This window comes from Anomaloglossus baeobatrachus, chromosome 9, assembly GCF_048569485.1.
Source record: "Anomaloglossus baeobatrachus isolate aAnoBae1 chromosome 9, aAnoBae1.hap1, whole genome shotgun sequence".
Lineage (NCBI taxonomy): Eukaryota > Metazoa > Chordata > Amphibia > Anura > Aromobatidae > Anomaloglossus > Anomaloglossus baeobatrachus.
Genome location: NC_134361.1, coordinates 121,111,529 through 121,131,759, shown reverse-complemented (window position 1 = coordinate 121,131,759; position 20,231 = coordinate 121,111,529).

The window sequence follows — 20,231 nt, the reverse complement described above, 5'->3', positions numbered from 1 at the left end:
GACCCCTGGGGTCCAGGGTGTCACATACCCCCTTGGTTTAATGCAGACCATCCGCGGGCTGCCCGACCAACTCCGGTTTATTTTTATTTTTCAACTGTAAACGGGAAAAATGGAAAAACACTTACAATTATAATAACATTTATACAAACTATGGTTACTGAAGGTCTTCCCATAACGGGAGGTATTTTGCTTTAACGTTTCAAACTTTATTAAACGGAACGGGTTCATGTCCTTCCGCCTTTCCCACCCAAACAACCTAGCCTTGATGCTGCCCCTAAGAAACGGGCAGCTCCCCTTTTCCCCAGTCCGGAAACAGGAACATGGCCAGATCACCCAGGCGGGAACGGGTACGGTGCGGCGCACCCGGCAGTTGTCAAGGGCTCCCCGGAGGATGGTCACCACTCCTGGTGGTGACCGGACCCCAGCCTGCTCTGCTGCGGGTCCTACCTCCAATCTGCCTCTCTGAAGGCTAACGGAACGGGAAGGCATGTAAAAAGGGGGTAGGGCAATATTTACAAGCCCAAATGTTTTTGGGTGGCTGGCAAGTCCACGGCCTTGTCCATGAGCAGTCACTCACGCAACAGGTTGTAAAACGGGGTTAAACACAAGCCCCAACGGGTCCTTTTGTAGCTAATCAGGTGAGTGTCTCGTTAATTGGTTACTGGTTCATTCAACTTATATACACAATCAAGTCTCGCACCCTTAAATGGCAGTTTCCCTGTACCTAAGCGGGGGCCTACCTAGGTTGGGGCGGGTGGATCGTCTCAGTACTGGAGTGTCAGTCGGAGGTAACGGGAGAGCGGGGATAACAGGTCCCTCTTCCCGGGTGTCAGGCGGAGTAGGTAGAGGCCTAAGGGGACTGGTGGTAGGTGCATCCCTGGGCACTGGCTCTGCGGGCTCTCTGGCGGGTGTTTCCGTCTCCACTTCTTCCGCGGGTTGCGGGAACATTATCACGGGAACTATCACCGCACCATTCTGCATGGGCCAGCCTGCTGGAAAATCTCCCATAATGGTATGGATCACCTCCTTCTTCATTGCCTTGTCACGGGGCACGGGAACCGGGGCCTCTTCTACCAACTTCAGGGGAGTCGGGCATTTCTTCAGGTGGTACCTGGAAACGGTAGCCGTGGTTCTCCCCTGGTCGCGACTGATTAGGTAGGTCTTCTCATTCTCCCAACCGATGGGTTGTATAACATACGGGGACCTCTCCCACTGATCGTCAAGCTTATGGGTTCTGCGTTTACGCTTCAGCACCATATCTCCTGGTTTGAAGGGAGTAGCCGGATCTCGTTGGTTAAAGCGCTGTTCCTGCTTCTCCCGGCTCTGACGCAGGTTCAGCTCCACATACTCTTGGATCCGCCGGTACTGTACTTGGCGGTTGGCATCCCAGCTGGCAGTGGAGAGCAGGGCTTCGGGCGCTTCCAAGCCCATCTCTAGGTCTACCGGCAGTCGCCCGGGTCGGGCCCTCATCAGGTACGCCGGGGTACACTTGGTGGAACTACAGGGTATGTTGTTGTACATATCTACCAAGTCGGGCAGCTTCTCCAGCCACAAGTTCCGCTCTTCCAGGGGCAATGTTTGGAGGAGGTTCAGGACCAGATGGTTCATTTTCTCACACATCCCGTTGGTCTGGGCATGGTAGGGGGTGGTCCGGATTTTCTTGCACCCGTACAAGTGGCAGAACTCTTGAAACACTTCTGTTTCAAAGGCCGGACCCTGATCTGTAAGCACCTTCTCCGGGTTGCCATGGGGCCGGCAGAAGTAGGCTTGAAAGGCCGTGGCAGTGGTGCGGCCAGTCAGATCTTTTACCGAGACAACCACCATGAATCTGGAATAGTGGTCCAAAATGGTCAAGGCGTAGGTGTACTCGTTCGGCTGGGCGCAAGCTTGACATGGTCTAAGGCAACCTGTTCCAGTGGCTGGTGGGTAACAATCGGCTGCAGCGGGGCCCTCTGGCTATCTTCATCCCGTCTTCTCAGCGTACAAGGGCCGCACTCTCGGCACCACGCCTCTACGGACTCCCGCATCCCACTCCAGTAGAACCGCTCTCGTAACAGCATCTCCAGGTTTTTCCAACCGAAGTGCCCAGCGCCATCATGATAAGCCCGAAGGACCTTGGGTACACAATCCTGAGGCACCACCAACTGACGAACTTTCTCGTGGGTCTTCGGGTCAGTCAACTCCCGATACAACTTCTGCTGGTACAGGCACAGGCGGTCCCTCTCTTTCCACAGTCGCTGGGCCTCGGAAGGGGCCGCTGAGTCCATTCGGCGCATGCCTTTGGCTAGCAGGGTCTTGACCAATCGGACCACAGGCGCCTGGTCTTGGGCTTCTCGCCACTCCTGACTGGGCAGCGGATCGAGGCTCACCTGCTGCTGGGCCACACAGGGCTTCTCCTCCTGTGGCCGATGAAACGAGGGCAGCTCTATCTCCTCCAGGCGGTCCTCTTCTGCCCCCTCGTCAGATGGATGCGGCATCCTGGATAGGGCGTCTGCGTTGGTGTTCTTGCGCCCGGCCCTTGACGGTGAAGTTGTAGTTAGACAGCCGAGCCATCCATCTTGGCTCGAGGGCGCCTCGCTTGGCCGTGTCCAGGTGCATTAACGGGTTATTGTCCGTATAGGCGGTGAATTTTGCTGCGGCCAGGTAGTGCTTGAACCTTTCGGTTATTGCCCACACCAGGGCCAGGAACTCCAGTTTAAAGGAGCTGTAGTTCTCGGGGTTCCGCTCGGTGGGTTGAAGCTTCTGACTAGCATAGGCGATCACCTTCTCCTTCCCGTCCTGGATCTGGGACAGTACGGCGCCTAGGCCCACATTGCTCGCGTCTGTGTACAACACGAAGGGAAGGCCGTAGTCTGGGTAGACTAGGATCTCCTCTCCTGTCAATGCCGACTGCAGCTGCCGAAAGGACACTTCCTGCTGCTCACCCCACACAAACGGGGTCCCGGACGGTCTACCAACCTTGGACTCTCCCACGAGGAGGTCTTGCATCCAGGAGGCCATTTTCGTGTACCCCTTGATGAAGCGGCGGTAGTAGCCCACCAGGCCCAAGAACTGTCGTACCTCTCTCACTGTGGTCGGGTGGGGCCATTCTTGGATAGCTGTGATCTTATCCAAGTCCGGGGCTACACCCTCAGCACTCACCACATGCCCGAGATACTGCACTTTGGGCTTCAGCAGGTGGCATTTGGACGGCTTCAGCGTCATCCCGTATTTAGCCAGGGCTCCACCATCGCTGGATAATCTCGTCCCTGGGGGCCGACTGCTGCTCTGTACCAGATCATCATTTTGCTTCTGGGAGGCACCACCAGGGGTGCCACATCCATCACCCACACACCACCAATCTCTCCACCTGTCAGGTTCACCTGCTGCCGCTGCAGGAGGGCTCGGATCTCGTGCTGGAATGCCCTCTGCCGGCCCCCTCCTGCCGTGGCGGACAACTCCTGTAGCAAGCTCAACACCTCACCCATGCAGTGCTCCATCACATTTGTCTCCAACACTATCTTCAGGTTACAGTCACTAGATTCATGCAGTACTACAATCATTCCCTGGCGCTTCAGTTCCGTCCTCCCCACAGTCAGGGTTACTTCCTCAAGCCCCACTTGCGTCATAGGGAGTTCGTTAGCTGCAACAACAGTCATGCCACTATCGGGAGGGCTGAGTTCACTGTCACCCCAATACCGCTGGTATAATGTATAGGGCATGGTCGTTACCTGCGATCCATTGTCCAGTAAGGCTGTGGTCAGGACCCCATCCACTGCCACCGATATGATAGGGCAGCCTCCAACATACTGATCCCGCCAGTCCACCGGGCCATGGGGGTCTACTCCTGAGGATTGTCCCTTGGCCCCAGGGGTTGCCCGTTTAACGGACAGCGACGAGCATAATGGCCAGGCTGATTACACCAGTAGCACACCGGCGGCCCATACTGGGGGTCGTGGGCCCTCCTCCGCTGCATCCTCGGGGCGGTCGGCGAGCTGGATGGTCTCCAGGGGCTTGACTCTCGGCGATCACACGGGCAAGATCTTCATTCATGCGTTGCACCTTATCAGCCAGTTCATCTCTTGCCCCCGTGGGTGTGGCCGGGGCTGGTAGGGACAGCAGCGGGGGTAGTACAGCTACAGGAGCGGTGGCGGCCGGCCAGGGAACCGCGTCCGGGGGGTTAATCTCCAGGGGCTGCAGGGCCTTGATCGCCCGCTCTTTTACTACAGCAAAGTCCAGATCAGGGTGCTCGAGGGTTCACAACCGCAGCTGCTTGCGGTCTTCGGCAGACCCCAGGCCTCGTAGGAACTGCTCCACCAACATCTTGTTGCTAACGGCTTCACTGATGGTATCTACCCGCTTCAGGGATCGGAGGGCCGTCTGCAGACGTAAGGCGTAGTCCCTGATGCTGTATGCTGACTGCTGCTGGCAGTGGTAAAACTGCATCCGGAGTTTGGCGGCTGTGCGAGTCTCGAAGGCGGCCTGGAGCTTTTCAAAGATGGTGCTCACAGAGGCCCGGTCCGTGTCATCCCAGGTCTCCGTCTCCTGCCCTAAGACTACCTACCACTGCAAGCTGCCTGCCAGTCATGACATACAAGTCGAGAACCGAGCATATCTTTTTCCGGAAAGCCTGCAATGTATCAGGCTTTCCGTCGTACTGGGGTAGCCAGGCTGCACCGGGCACATAGGGCAGGGAGATCGGCATTACCTGGGCAACTGCCGGACCCGCGGCCCCCTCCGCTCGTGCGACCAGAGCATGGACGATCCTATCGTCACCGCTGGGTGCCGACATGTTCTCGCCGCTCCCCCCTTGGTTTTCTCTTTGCACTCCTCCTTCGGGGGCGGGGCTTCACTTTCGCGCCTTCACTGCTCGGAGAAGATGACTCGAGCGGGAAATTTTCGCGCCAAGATGGTGGGACTTTTTCGGCAGGACGCCACTGACGGAAACTTCTAAGGCGCACATTCCACAGGTAAGTGGACTGTCCGAATCCTGTTCGTGACGCCAGAAGAGTCGATATGTACCGCCTTGAAAGGGGCCCGCCCGCTTCCTCCGCTTGCTCGGGCCAAGCCGCTCGAGGTCCGGGCTCGGGTTGTTGGTGGCATGAGCGCCTCCGGACCGGGGGCCACGTCACTCTGTTAGAGGGGAAAGGTAGTGGGGTGGTGGTGGTGGTGTGGGACGAGGTGCGCAGCCGGGGAGGGCCGCGCGGTCGTCTAACGGGTCGTGACGCCACCCACGGGTCGTGGTGACGGGATGCACCACCGCTGCGGCTGGAGTGAAGGCAGGCTCGTCCGGGATCGGTGTTGCGGCCGCAGCCTAGATGTTAGCCCCTCCGTGGGTAGGGGCGATGTGTCCTGGGGCCCGGTGGGGAGAGGGAACTGGAAAGGAGCGCTGATGTTGTTGTCGGGGTGCAGGGTGCCGTGCCGCGGTGTAGTGTCGTGCCCGGATGGCACTGGTGTACTCACGATTGATTCACACTCAGAGTCACTGGTAAACCAAAGTTCGGATGTGGTCGGTTCCCACGGCCGGCTGCAGGTGTCCCCTGTGGAGTTGATGGTGGCCCCTTTTCCCGTGCACCTCAGGATGTTGTGTTTCGGCTCCCCTGCCTGAGCAGGGGTGGCCCGCTCCCCGGCATTGAGCTGCCGGAGGAGCCCTCGGTTGCCCGCAGGCGCTGGCCCGTCGGGTGTTTGGCCCTTGGCGGTGGCGCTCACCTGGTCTCGGTGGGCTTTTGCCTTCTTTTGGGATTTTGGGTGTGGATGAACCCATGAGGTCCAGCCAGCAATCAGTCAATTTGCCTAAACTCAGTGGCTTCTAAGCTAGGACGGGGTAAAGTACCCGGTTTCTGGTGCTCCGGTACACGGTTGACTCCCCGGTTCGGGACCGGCGGGCTCCAACCCAGGCCCGGTCCGTACGGTTCCGCCGGTTACTGTACCAGTACTCCTGCAGACGGCCACCACCGTCTGCCTGCCTGACGTTTACTAGGGGCCCAGGCTCCTACCCGGGTCCCTGACAGCTGCTCCACTCCCACTCACTGTCAACTCAAAAACTTGTCTGTTTGAACTTCCTGCCCCAGGACAGTAGTCTCCTCGGTGGGCGTGTCTTTCCGGCTGACTCCGCCCACCTGGTGTGCTCTACTCGCCCTGAGGGAGGCATCAGGTCTCCCTTTCGGGTGACATGTGTGTGACCTCACAGGGGATGGGGCGGTGTGTGTATGTGGTAGGTGTAATTACCTGTGACCCTTGGGGTCCAGGGCGTCACAGAGGCGTACCTTGATTCAGGGGCAGCGGGCAATTTCATCCAACAGGCTACTGTGGACAAATACCGGGTACCTGTCATCCCGCTTTCTAAACCCCTTGTGATCGCCTCTGTGGATGAAAACCCCTATCCGAATCTGTGTTGTTTATTACCAAACCTGTGGAACTCCGTATTGGTGCTCTGCATACTGAAAAGATTGCTCTATATATCCTCCCGAAACTGGCTCACTCACTCCTGCTGGGTCTACCCTGGTTACGAGTACAGGAATCTGTCGTCAGTTGGCGCTCTGGAGAGATTACTGGTTAGGGCCCGTCTTGTCACGAGAACTGTCTGCAGTCTGTGCGGCCCGTCCATCAGCCTCCAGCACCGGAGTCGCTATCGGGACTGCCTTCTGCGTATTGGTCTTTTGTGGACGTTTTCGACAAGAAGGAGGCAGAGGTATTACCGCCACATCGACCCTACGACTGTGCCATCGACTTGCTGCCGGGCACCACTCCTCCCCGTGGACGGATCTATCCCTTGTCCCCTGCCAAGATTCAGGCCATGTCGGATTACATTGCAGATAACCTGGCAAGGGGGTTCATCAGGAGATCCTCATCTCCTGCAGGAGTCGGGTTTTTCTTCGTCAAAAAGAAAGAAGGTGACTTACGCCCCTGCATCGACTACTGGGGCTTGAACCAGATCACAGTAAAAAATAAATATCCTCTACCTCTCATCCTGGACCTATTCGACCGGCTCGGGGGGGCCAGTATCTTCACCAAACTAGACCTTCGCGGAGTTTACAACCTGGTCTGTATTCGCTCGGGAGACAAATGAAAGACGGCATTCAACACCCGTGACGAGCACTACGAATACTGTGTGATGCCCTTCGGCCTCTGCAACGCCCCGGCTGTCTTCCAGGATTTGGTGAATGATGTTTTCAAGGATCTTCTCTACGTCTGTGTGGTCGTGTATCTGGACGATATCCTGGTCTATTCACCGGACTTGCCGACCCACAGAAAAAACATACCACTCATTCTGCAAAGGCTTAGGGAGAACCGTCTGTACGCAAAGTACGAAAAATGTGTATTTGAACGGACATCCCTTCCCTTTCTTGGCTACTAGTGATGAGCGAGTACTAAAAAGCTCGGGTGCTCGAAGCTCGGGCCGAGCCTCCCAAGATACTCGTGTACTCGGCCCGAGCAACGAGCCCAATGTTATCCTATGGGAGACCCGAGTATTTTTGTGAAATGACCCCCCGGCAGCATGGAGAAACCCTAAAAATGTCACAAAAGTCTCAGAAGAGTGCTCAAATGACATGGCAACAGCATGGGGAAGACCCCTTGAAGCATTTATCACTCAAAAGTCACAGCTGTGAACAATTTTGTCCGCGTTTCACGCCATTTTTACGGACTCACCAGAAAACCTTCCAAAATGACCCCAAAATGATTTTTCATGGCAGAAATGTTAAGGGCACATACGCAATAGTGAGATAGAGCTGGTGTATGTTACTTTTTGAGATTAATACATGAAAGATTTTACGTGAAAATATTGTGTGGCACTCCGATGTCCCTGAGAAGAGACGTACATGAAGGCCTCTTGAGTCTAATGTGCCCATTTTGAGGAAGTGAGTCTTTGTAATATTTTCCTTTGCCAGGGCAGTCCAAAATTGTGAGGTTCACCAATGCCCCTGCATACAGACGTGCATGAGGGCCTGTAAACCTGAAGTGCCCATTGTAAGGAAGTGGGTCTATTTTAGTATAGCCCTTTGCCAGGGCAGCCAAAAATTGGGAGGCTCCACGTTGTCCCTGGATAGAGACGTGCATGATGGCCTGTAAACCTGAAGTGCCCATTGTAAGGAAGTGGGTCTATTGTAGTATAGCCCTTAGGCAGGGCAGCCAAAAATTGGGAGGCTCCACATTGTCCCTGGATAGAGACGTGCATGATGGCCTGTAAACCTGAAGTGCCCATTGTAAGGAAGTGGGTCTATTTTAGTATAGCCCTTTGCCAGGGCAGCCAAAAATTGGGAGGCTCCACGTTGTCCCTGGATAGAGACGTGCATGATGGCCTGTAAACCTGAAGTGCCCATTGTAAGGAAGTGGGTCTATTTTAGTATAGCCCTTAGGCAGGGCAGCCAAAAATTGGGAGGCTCCACATTGTCCCTGGATAGAGACGTGCATGATGGCCTGTAAACCTGAAGTGCCCATTGTAAGGAAGTGGGTCTATTTTAGTATAGCCCTTTGCCAGGGCAGCCAAAAATTAAGAGGCTCCACGTTGTCCCTGGGTAGAGACGTGCATGAGGGCCTCAAAACATTAAGTGTCCATTGTCAGGAAGTGGGTGTATTATAGTATAGCCCTTAGGCAGGGCAGCCAAAAATTGGGAGGCTCCACGTTGTCCCTGGGTAGAGACGTGCATGAGGGCCTCAAAACATTGTTCCCATTGCAAAGGAGCGGGTCTCCTGTCGTTGTAATGTCCATTCTGCAAAGAATGGGCGAAAAAATTTACCACTGGGGGTATACCTGAAACAAAGGCCTAAGTATTGCAATTTGTAACGGTCATCATCATGGTGGCGCATGAGGAGAAGGAGGAGCAGTCCAGCGATTATCCAAAGTCCAGAAGTGTGTACCCATGGGTGAGTGGAGGTACATGGCAAACTTTAAATTCCGCTCTCATTTGCTGGTGGTGTGGTGAAGTCTGGCCCAATCCAACCCTTGTTCATCTTGATCAGAGTCAGCCTGTCAGCATTTTCAGTTGACAGGCGGGTGCGTTTATCTGTAATGATTCCACCTGCGGCACTAAAAACACGCTCTGACAAAACGCTAGCAGCAGGGCAGGCCAGGACTTCCAAGGCGTAGAGAGCCAATTCATGCCACGTGTCCAGCTTGGATACCCAATAATTGTAAGGCACAGAGGAATGTCGGAGTACAGTTGTTCGATCTGCAAGGTACTCCTTCAGCATCTGGGCAAACTTAGGATTTCTTGTGGCACTACCCCGCACCTCAGGGGCTGTGGTACGTGAGGGGCTGAGAAAACTGTCCCACATCTTAAAGACTGTTCCCCTACCTCTGGCGGATTGGACTTGTGCCTCTCTCGGCTGTACGCCTCGGTTGTCCACTGATTCCTGACCTATGCCGCTAGCGTTTTGTGAGGGGAATGCTTTGCCTACTTCCGTGACTATGGCCTTTTGGAACTGCTGCATTTTGGTTGACCTCTCCTCCACGGGAATAAGAGACAAAAAGTTCTCCTTGTAGCGTGGGTCTAACAGTGTTACCAACCAGTGATGATTGTCGGCCAAGATGTTCTTAACGCGACGGTCACGAGACAGGCAGCTTACCATAAAGTCAGCCATGTGCGCCAGACTCTTAACAGCCAGGACTTCAGTAGCCTGACCAACAAGATGACTGAACATGCTGTCCTCCTCCTCCTCCTCCTCCTCCTCCTCCTCATCTACCCTGTCCTCTGGCCAGCCACGCTGAACCGAGGATATGACTGGTGTGCATGTCATACCTCAATTTGGCCGGAGAGTTGCTCCATGTCTTCATCCTCCTCCTCGTATTAGTCCTCCACTGCACGTTGTGATGAGACGAGGCTGGGCTGTGTGTTATCACCCACACCCACTACTGTTTCTTGCTGCAACTCATCGCGCTCCGCCTGCAATGCATCATGTTTGTTTTTCAGCAGAGAACGTTTTAGAAGGCAGAGTAGCGGTATGGTGACGCTAATAATGGCGTCATCACCACTCACCATCTTGGTGGAGTCCTCAAAGTTTTGGAGGATGGTACATAGGTCTGACATCCATCTCCACTCCTCAGGTGTTATGTGTGGAGTTTGACCCATTTCCCGACGGCTTAGGTGATGCAGGTACTCAACAACTGCCCTCTTCTGCTCACATATCCTGACCAACATGTGCAGAGTTGAATTCCAACGCGTGGGGACATCACACACCAGTTTGTGAGCCGGAAGATGCAAACGGCGCTGAAAGCCGGCAAGGCCGGCTGAAGCAGTAGGTGACTTTCGAAAATGTGCAGACAGGCGGCGAACTTTTACCAGCAGATCAGACAGCTCTGGGTATGACTTTAGAAACCGCTGAACCACGAGGTTGAGCACATGGGCCACGCATGGAACATGTGTCAGCTGGCCTCGCCTCAAAGCCGCCACCAGGTTCCGGCCATTGTCACACACGACCTTTCCTGGCTTTAGGTTCAGAGGTGTGAGCCAGTGATCTGCCTGGTGTTTCAGAGCTGTCCACAGCTCTTCTGCATTGTGGGGTTTGTCACCTATGCAGATTAGCTTCAGCACAGCCTGTTGCCGCTTTGCCGAGGCAGTGCTGCAGTGCTTCCAGCTTGTGACTGGTGTGGAGGGTACAGTGGATGAGGATGCGCAGGAGGAGGAGGAGGCTGAAGAGCATGACATTCCGGAGCTGTAGAGTGTGGGTGAAACACTGACTGAGGTAGGGCCTGCAAACCTTGGTGTGGGAAGGACGTGTTCCGTCCCTCGCTCAGACTGGGTCCCAGCTTCCACAATATTAACCCAGTGCGCCGTCAACGAGATGTAGCGGCCTTGCCCACAAGCACTTGTCCACGTGTCTGTGGTTAGGTGGACCTTGGGTGAAACAGCGTTGTTCAGGGCACGTGTGATGTTTTGTGACACGTGGTTATGCAACGCGGGGACGGCACACCGGGAGAAATAGTGGCGGCTGGGGACCGAGTAACGTGGGACAGCTGCCGCCATCAGGTCACGGAATGCTTCTGTCTCCACCAGCCTAAAAGGCAACATTTCCAGCGCAAGCAGTCGCGAAATGTTAGCTGTGAGGTAAATCCGGAGATATGACGATAAATCATGATATTCAAGTATGTCAGGAAGCCCTCTCCTGGTGTCACCCCCCCTTTCCTTCACACAACTGGTTTAGCAACAAATCCCATGGCCATGTCCTGTGATATGGAGATGAGGTGGTGTGGGAACAATGGACACAGGATGACTCCCTGCCGTCACCCTGTAGTAGGAGCTGCTATCTCATTAGCAAGGCTATGGAACTAGCCAGACAGAACGACTCCAGTAAAAAATGGTTCATATCTCGCAAGCCATATTTCCGATAAATATGGCAACCATAAAAATGGTGTCTCCGCATGCAGACGATGCCGGCACACCCTTTTTATGGGAGCAGGACATTGGGAAATGCCCCAGGCGTGATATCAGCCAATGGGGAACTGGCAGACAGGTCATGAGTCCCCTCGTTCTGTAGCTAAATTCATAACTGTCACAATGAGAGCATTGGCGTCCGCCTACGACGCTCCCAGGCAAAGTTATGGCCCATATTCCATGTTGGGATATTGTCCATAACTCAAGCCAGGGGTGGAGCAGTGCTCCCTGTGAGGTCACGAAGGTAGGAGGGGACCTGGATCTGCCCAGGTTGATAACCCTACTTCGGCCATTTTCCAGTGTTCTTCTGCTCGGGGGCCTGGTTGGGAAGACCTGTGAGGGAGTTCCTGGAAACCTGGTCTACAGCGCCCCCCTGTGGCCAGACGCAACAAGGTAACTGCTGGAACTGTGTATGCCTGTTTGTAACCCATGCTTTGATTGTAACTGTACTCTGACATAACTGTATATTCTGTAGATTCCCTATTGTATATATTGTAGTTCTAGTGTGCTTTAGGCTGATTAAATTATATAATTAATCTTGGGCTGTTCTGTTATCTCGATCTTGAATCCCACGTCTGTGTGTTCGGCTAATAGTTACCGTAAATCGGTTGGTGGCAGCGAATTGTGCCAAGGATTATTGTGGGGAGGCCAGTGAGATTCGGGGAGATTTTATATATTCCGCCCGCGGAGGTCGGGGGAATATATACCTTACTCTCACCGGGGACTCTTCAATAATCGGCATAAGTAGTATAGCGGCCTCCTTGCTTATGGTCGGGCAATTCCATAATTGGCCTGACTATAAGAGGGGCGCTAGAGAGCGCGTCACGTGCTCTGTCTGTCGGTCGGGAGGTATAAAGGAGGGGTGACCCCCACTTGTTACCCCCCGATTGTGACGTACTGGTAGCCAGCGCGGGGGATTTCTGAGTGACCCCCCCGGTGGTTTGTGACATATTGGTGGCATAGCGGTGGGATCGAGATAATAGTGTGTGTGAGTGTGAGACCCATACTCCCAGACACTAAAGACTGCCTGCAGCAGCTGTGGCTGCTGGGGTCTTCAGACTAGCTCAACACTAGAGTGTCAGAGTGCAGATACTGTAAGGTGTGTGGAGGCATCAGGTGTCAGTTCTGTGTCAGTGACCAAAAGTCTGCAAGAATGGCTGATGGCACCAGGAGCAGAGCTATGCAACTGGCCAATGCTAAGGCAGGAGCCGAAGAGAGGGAGGACGGTGCTGTGGACAGCAATGAGGAGGTTGCCCACGAGTCCTCCAGGAGCTCGACGCCAGAAAACCGTTCTGCCGAGGACATTGCGCAACCTGGCACTGCTGGACAAGATGAGGAGGAGCTCACCCAAGGTTCCTCAACGAGCCAGATGCCAGCCCTCCGCTCTGAAAGGGACAGTGAATCGCCTAGCTCTGCAGCGTGCCGCAGATCACCACGTGCCATTCCACCGAGCCTGGGAGGCTCGGATAGCCTTCTTCAAATGGCTATGGCCCTTCTCCAGGCTGGAGACCAGAAGGGCTACAAGGAACTCCTGGCAGAGCGCAGGGCAGAGCGGCAGGCAGCGCGTGACGCTGAGGCTGCGGAGCGGCACGCAGAGCGTGAGGCTGCGGAGCGAGAGCGGCAGGCAGCGCGTGAAGAGCGAGAGCGACAGGCAGACCGTGACTACCAGCTGCAGCTAGCTCAGCTCCGGCCCTCATCAGCCACATGTGACCTTCGAGACACCAAACTTCCAAAGGTCCGTGTTGAGGACTTCCCAGTGCTGGAGAAGGATGGAGACTTGGACTCTTTCTTGACTGCTTTTGAACGGACTTGCTTGCAGCACCATCTGGACAAGGACCAGTGGGCCAAATACCTGACCCCCCGTTTAAGGGGTAAGGCCCTGGATATCCTTGGGGACTTGCCTGCTGAGGCAGATCAGGGCTACGACACCATCAAGCGGGCCCTGATCCAACAGTACAACCTCACTCCAGAGTCCTACCGCAAGAAGTTCCGGAGCCTACAGAAGGGACCAAAGGACTCCTGGGCTGACCACCGGCGGGCACTTGCCCGAGCTGCCGACCACTGGACCCAAGGCCTGCAGCTTTCCACCGGACCGGAGATCCTGGACTTGTTCATCACGGAGCAACTCTTGTGGAACTGCCCTGAGGATCTCCGCCAGTTCATCCGAGACCAGAAGCCAAAGGGGTCCACGGCTACAGCTGCCCTTGCCGATGACTACACCAACAACCGGGCCCCTGAGGCCAGGAGAGCGGCCACCAGCAGCACCTGGAGAGGGGGTAAGATGAATTCTGCGACTGCCCCACCTGCCCCTAGACTGCAGGGGGTGTCCCCCTCAACTCCCCTCTCCAGGCCCGTGGCGGAACCAAGACGGTGCCACCAGTGCAACCTACCTGGACACTTCAAGGCCATGTGCCCTCAGCGTCCCAAGGCCCCGGCTCCGTCCCCGTCCCAAGGGCCGCCCAAGGTGTATTGTGTGGGTGGGGGTGGTGGTAGGTCCCTGGACAGCTTCCAACCTGTCACCGTCGGCCGGTCTGTGACCATAGGACTGCGAGACAGCGCCTCGGAGGTGACTCTGGTGCGGCCTGAGATGGTGTCCCCCCAGGACTTGATCCCTGGAAAAACCCTCGCTGTCTCCGGGATTGGAGGCACTGACCCAGCGCTGCCTGTTGCTGACATTTATGTGGACTGGGGCGCAGGGCGAGGGGTGAGGGAGGTGGGGGTAACTGATCGGATCCCTGCAAACGTGCTACTTGGGACAGATTTGGGGCAGATAACCTCCCAGTTTGGGCCCCCCCCAAGGGCTGAACCTTCAGCCCGTACTGACATGACTCCTAACAATGTTAATGTGTTATCTATGAATGATGTAAGGGAGGAGGGAGTGAACTCTGATATTTCTGCTTGCACAGACACCATAGACACACACACAGCTGCAGCTGTGACAGGGGAGGGGGTCAGAGAAAGGTGTGACAATGCCTCTACAAGTAATCAGCCTGTGAGCTGGGATCTGCTGCCCTCTGCGGGGATAAGCAGAGAGCAGGGTGCTGCAGGGGGAGGACCAGTGTGTGGGGTGGGGGCTACCACAGCAAATGTGCGGTCCCCAGAGGTTTCACAGCGGGGTTCTGTTGCTGCAGGAGGGGAACAGGCAGGTGAGATTGGGGCCGGTCCAGGAGCGGAAGTGCTCCCAGGTAAGATCTCGGTGCATGGTTCCCCCACAACCGGGGTGTCAGGAAGCCAGGTCGGTCTGCCTGAACCGGCGACTTGGTCAGGAACGGAGGAGGAGCAGGCACGACCCACGGTCGCAGCGGCTGTGGCCGCTGTCACCCGCAGTGGGAGTGCTGGAAGCCAAGGGGCCTCCCGGAGGTCCGATAGCTCTTCCCCTTCTGACCAAGTGGCAGCCGAGTCAGGTGGAGGCCAGGACACAGGTCCCGGGGTACTGACCGAAGATGTGACAGTCTCGTCGATTCTGGCCACATCTAGTCAGGGGTTTCAGGCAGCGTTAGAAGCTGACGACAGCCTGAAAGCTCTTAAGGAGCAGGCGGCACAGCCTCCCTCGGACTCGGACCCGGAGCGAGTGGTCTGGGACCAAGGACGGCTGTACCGGGCCACGGTCCAGCAGGGTTCACCGGAGGCGTGGCCCAGGGACCGACAGTTGGTGGTACCCTATCCGTTCCGGACGGAGTTGTTGCGGATCGCACATGAGATTCCGATGGCCGGACACCTAGGGATCGCTAAGACCAAGGCCAGGTTAAACCAGCATTTCTACTGGCCAAAAATGGGGGCCGATGTGGCTGCCTACTGCCGTTCGTGTGAAACCTGTCAGAGAGTGGGGAAGGCGGGGCCACACCCCAAAGCCCCACTAGTATCTCTGCCAATCATCGATGAGCCTTTCAGGAGGGTGGCTGTGGATCTGGTCGGCCCGCTGGCCATCCCCAGCAGCTCCGGGAAACGCTTCATACTGACGGTAGTGGACTATGCCACCCGGTACCCAGAAGCAGTGGCCTTGTCGTCCATTCGGGCTGACAAGGTGGCCACCGCATTGCTGGAGATTTTCTCCCGAGTGGGTTTTCCCCAGGAAATGCTCACTGACCGGGGGACCCAATTCATGTCCCAGCTGATGGAGGCCCTCTGTAAGCAAGTCCAGGTGCGACATCTGGTGGCCAGCCCGTACCATCCACAGACTAATGGCCTGTGCGAGCGGTTTAATGGCACCTTAAAGCAGATGCTTAAGATGTTGGTCGACTCCCATGGGCGTGACTGGGAGCGGTATCTCCCACACCTGTTATTTGCTTACCGGGAGGTTCCACAGGCCTCAACAGGATTCTCACCGTTTGAGCTCCTGTACGGGCGACGTGTGCGGGGCCCCCTGGCTCTGGTGAAAGAGGCTTGGGAAGGGGATTTGGCCACCCCTGGAGTGTCGGTTATCGAGTATGTCATGCGCTTCCGGGACAAAATGCAGGCCTTGACGCAACTGGTACACGACAATATGGCTCAAGCCCAGGCCGATCAGAAGCGTTGGTACGACCAGAACGCTTGTGAGAGGACCTACCAAGTGGGTCAAAAGGTGTGGGTACTGGTCCCCGTACCACAGGACAAGCTTCAGGCAGCCTGGGAAGGCCCATACCTCGTGTACCAGCAGCTCAACCCTGTGACGTACCTGGTCACCCTGGACCCTGCCCGTGGAAGGCGGAAGCCCTTCCATGTGAACATGATGAAGGCACATCATGAGCGGGAGGCATGTGCGCTCCCCGTGTGCAACCTGCCCGAGGAGGGAGAAGCGGAAACCCTCTTGGATATGCTAGCCCAGGTTAGGGCAGGCGGATCCATTGAGGATGTGGAGGTTGGCCACCAGCTCTTGGAGGACCAACGGTCCCAGCTGTGGGCCACCCTACACCCCTTCCGGGGGTTGTTTACCAACCAGCCCGGAAGGACTGACTTGGCTGTCCATCACGTGGACACTGGGGATCATCCCCCGATCCGGCGTTCAGCATATCGGGTCTCCCTGGAGGTGCAGCAACACATGCGCCAGGAGATTGACGAGATGCTGAAGCTGGGGGTGATCCAGGCATCCAACAGCGCTTGGGCCTCGCCTGTAGTCCTCGTCCCTAAGAAGGACCGAACCACTCGGTTCTGCGTGGACTACAGGGGGCTCAATGCTGTCACGGTCGCCGATGCGTACCCAATGCCACGCATCGATGACCTGCTCGATCAGTTGGCCGGGGCTCAGTACCTGACCATCATGGACCTGAGCCGGGGATATTGGCAGATCCCCCTGACTCGCAAGGCCAGGGAACGCTCTGCCTTTATTACCCCATTTGGACTGTACGAGTCCACGGTGATGCCATTCGGGATGAGGAATGCCCCTGCCACTTTCCAGCGGATGGTCAACACCCTGCTCAAGGGACTTGAAGGGTACGCGGCCGCGTACCTGGATGACATTGCCGTCTTCAGTCCCACCTGGGAGGACCACCTAGAGCATCTAGCACAGGTGCTCAGGCGGATCCACCGGGCAGGTTTGACCATCAAGCCGGGAAAGTGTCAGCTGGCCATGAGCGAGGTCCAGTACCTCGGTCACCGGGTAGGTGGGAGAACACTGAAGCCCGAGCCTGAGAAAGTGGAAGCCATCGCATCCTGGCCCACCCCCAGGACCAAGAAGCAGGTGATGTCCTTCTTGGGGACCGCTGGGTACTATAGGAGGTTTGTTCCATGCTATAGTAGCCTGGCAAAGCCCTTGACGGACCTCACCAAGAAGAAGCTGCCCTCTGCAGTCGATTGGACAATGGACTGCGAGACAGCCTTCCGGGCCCTAAAGGACGCCCTGTCCAGCCCGCCCGTGCTACAGGCAGCCGACTTCACGCGGCCGTTTGTAGTACAGCCCGACGCCAGTGACTTCGGCCTCGGTGCGGTGCTCAGCCAGGTGGACTCTGCGAGCCAAGAGCACCCAGTCTTGTACCTGAGCAGGAAGCTGTTACCAAGGGAAGTTGCCTATTCCACGATGGAGAAGGAGTGCCTGGCCATAGTGTGGGCCCTGCAGCGTCTGCAACCCTACCTATACGGGCGCCACTTCATCGTGGAGACGGACCACAATCCCCTCAGCTGGTTGCACACCGTCTCTGGGACGAATGGGCGATTGTTGCGATGGAGCCTTGCGCTCCAGCAATACAACTTCACCATTCGCCACAAAAGGGGCCGTGACCACGGTAACGCAGACGGGCTGTCCCGACAAGGAGAGGTCGCGGACGGGCGCACGGGGGAACACCGGAGTGTGCTGCCCCCTAGCGCCCTCAAAAGGGGGGAGGTGTGAGGTAAATCCGGAGATATGACGATAAATCATGATATTCAAGTATGTCAGGAAGCCCTCTCCTGGTGTCACCCCCCCTTTCCTTCACACAACTGGTTTAGCAACAAATCCCATGGCCATGTCCTGTGATATGGAGATGAGGTGGTGTGGGAACAATGGACACAGGATGACTCCCTGCCGTCACCCTGTAGTAGGAGCTGCTATCTCATTAGCAAGGCTATGGAACTAGCCAGACAGAACGACTCCAGTAAAAAATGGTTCATATCTCGCAAGCCATATTTCCGATAAATATGGCAACCATAAAAATGGTGTCTCCGCATGCAGACGATGCCGGCACACCCTTTTTATGGGAGCAGGACATTGGGAAATGCCCCAGGCGTGATATCAGCCAATGGGGAACTGGCAGACAGGTCATGAGTCCCCTCGTTCTGTAGCTAAATTCATAACTGTCACAATGAGAGCATTGGCGTCCGCCTACGATGCTCCCAGGCAAAGTTATGGCCCATATTCCATGTTGGGATATTGTCCATAACTCAAGCCAGGGGTGGAGCAGTGCTCCCTGTGAGGTCACGAAGGTAGGAGGGGACCTGGATCTGCCCAGGTTGATAACCCTACTTCGGCCATTTTCCAGTGTTCTTCTGCTCGGGGGCCTGGTTGGGAAGACCTGTGAGGGAGTTCCTGGAAACCTGGTCTACAGCGCCCCCCTGTGGCCAGACGCAACAAGGTAACTGCTGGAACTGTGTATGCCTGTTTGTAACCCATGCTTTGATTGTAACTGTACTCTGACATAACTGTATATTCTGTAGATTCCCTATTGTATATATTGTAGTTCTAGTGTGCTTTAGGCTGATTAAATTATATAATTAATCTTGGGCTGTTCTGTTATCTCGATCTTGAATCCCACGTCTGTGTGTTCGGCTAATAGTTACCGTAAATCGGTTGGTGGCAGCGAATTGTGCCAAGGATTATTGTGGGGAGGCCAGTGAGATTCGGGGAGATTTTATATATTCCGCCCGCGGAGGTCGGGGGAATATATACCTTACTCTCACCGGGGACCCTTCAATAATCGGCATAAGTAGTATAGCGGCCTCCTTGCTTATGGTCGGGCAATTCCATAATTGGCCTGACTATAAGAGGGGCGCTAGAGAGCGCGTCACGTGCTCTGTCTGTCGGTCGGGAGGTATAAAGGAGGGGTGACCCCCACTTGTTACCCCCCGATTGTGACGTACTGGTAGCCAGCGCGGGGGATTTCTGAGTGACCCCCCCCCGGTGGTTTGTGACATTAGCATTTAGAACTGTGGCATGTGGGGTGTTGGCAGTGTATTTGCGCCTGCGTTCAAAGGTTTGCTGAATGGATAACTGAATGCTGCGCTGGGACAAGGACGTGCTTGATGATGGTGTTCTTTCTGCGTAGGCAACTGCAGGTGCAGGAGTGGAGGAGGCTTGTTCGCAGGCAGCATGGACAGGGGATTGGCTCGCATGCACAACCAGCGAAGACGTAGCAGTGACATCAGCAAGCACTGCTCCTCGACTCTGTTGTACTTCCCACAAAGTCGGGTGCTTGGCTGACATGTGCCTGATCATGCTGGTGGTGGTCAGGCTGCTAGTTTTGGTACCCCTGCTGATGCTGGCACGGCAGGTGTTGCAAATGGCCTTTTTTGAATCATCTGGATCCAACTTAAAAAACTGCCAGACTCGGGAAGACCTAACATTTGTACAGGCACCTTGTGTCGTCGTGTTGTTCCGGGGAACGGTTGCCTGACTTCTGCCTGGGGCCACCACCCTGCTTCTTACTGCCTGTTGTGATGCTACGCCTCCCTCCCCCTGTGCACTGCTGTCCTCGCTCTGCATATCCTCCTGCCAGGTTGGGTCAGTTACTGGATCATCCACCACGTCGTCTTCCTCTTCCGCACCCTTCTCCTCCTCCTGACTTCCTGACAATTGTGTCTCATCATCGTCCACCACTTGTTGAGACACGTTGCCAACTTCGTGAGAACGTGGCTGCTCAAATATTTGGCCATCTGTACAGACGATCTCCTCATGACCCACTTCAATATGAGCTGGCGAGAGGCCAGAATGTGTGAATGGAAACGTGAACAGCTCTTCCGAGTGTCCAAGTGTGGGATCATTAATGTCCGAGGAGGACGTGTACTCAGCCTGGTGGTAGGAAGGAGGATCAGGTTCAGAAATGTGCGGTGCAGTATCACGGCTACTGACACTTGACCGTGTGGAAGACAGAGTGTTTGTGGTGGTGCCAATCTGACTGGAAGCATTATCTGCTATCCAACTAACAACCTGTTGACACTGGTCTTGGTTCAAGAGCGGTGTACTGCTGCGGTCCCCAAGAATTTGGGACAGGACGTGCGAGCGACTAGATGTGGCCCTTTGTTGTGGCGAAATTAGAGCTTGCCCACGACCTCGGCCTCTGCCTGCACCACCATCACGTCCACTTCCTTGTTCCTTGCCAATGCCCTTGCGCATTTTGCAATGCTGTGCACTGCTGACGTGTATATTCACTACTTGTGCGTTATATCAAAGTTTCTGGAAATTGCACACAAGTGCACCTGTACGCTGCCACCAAC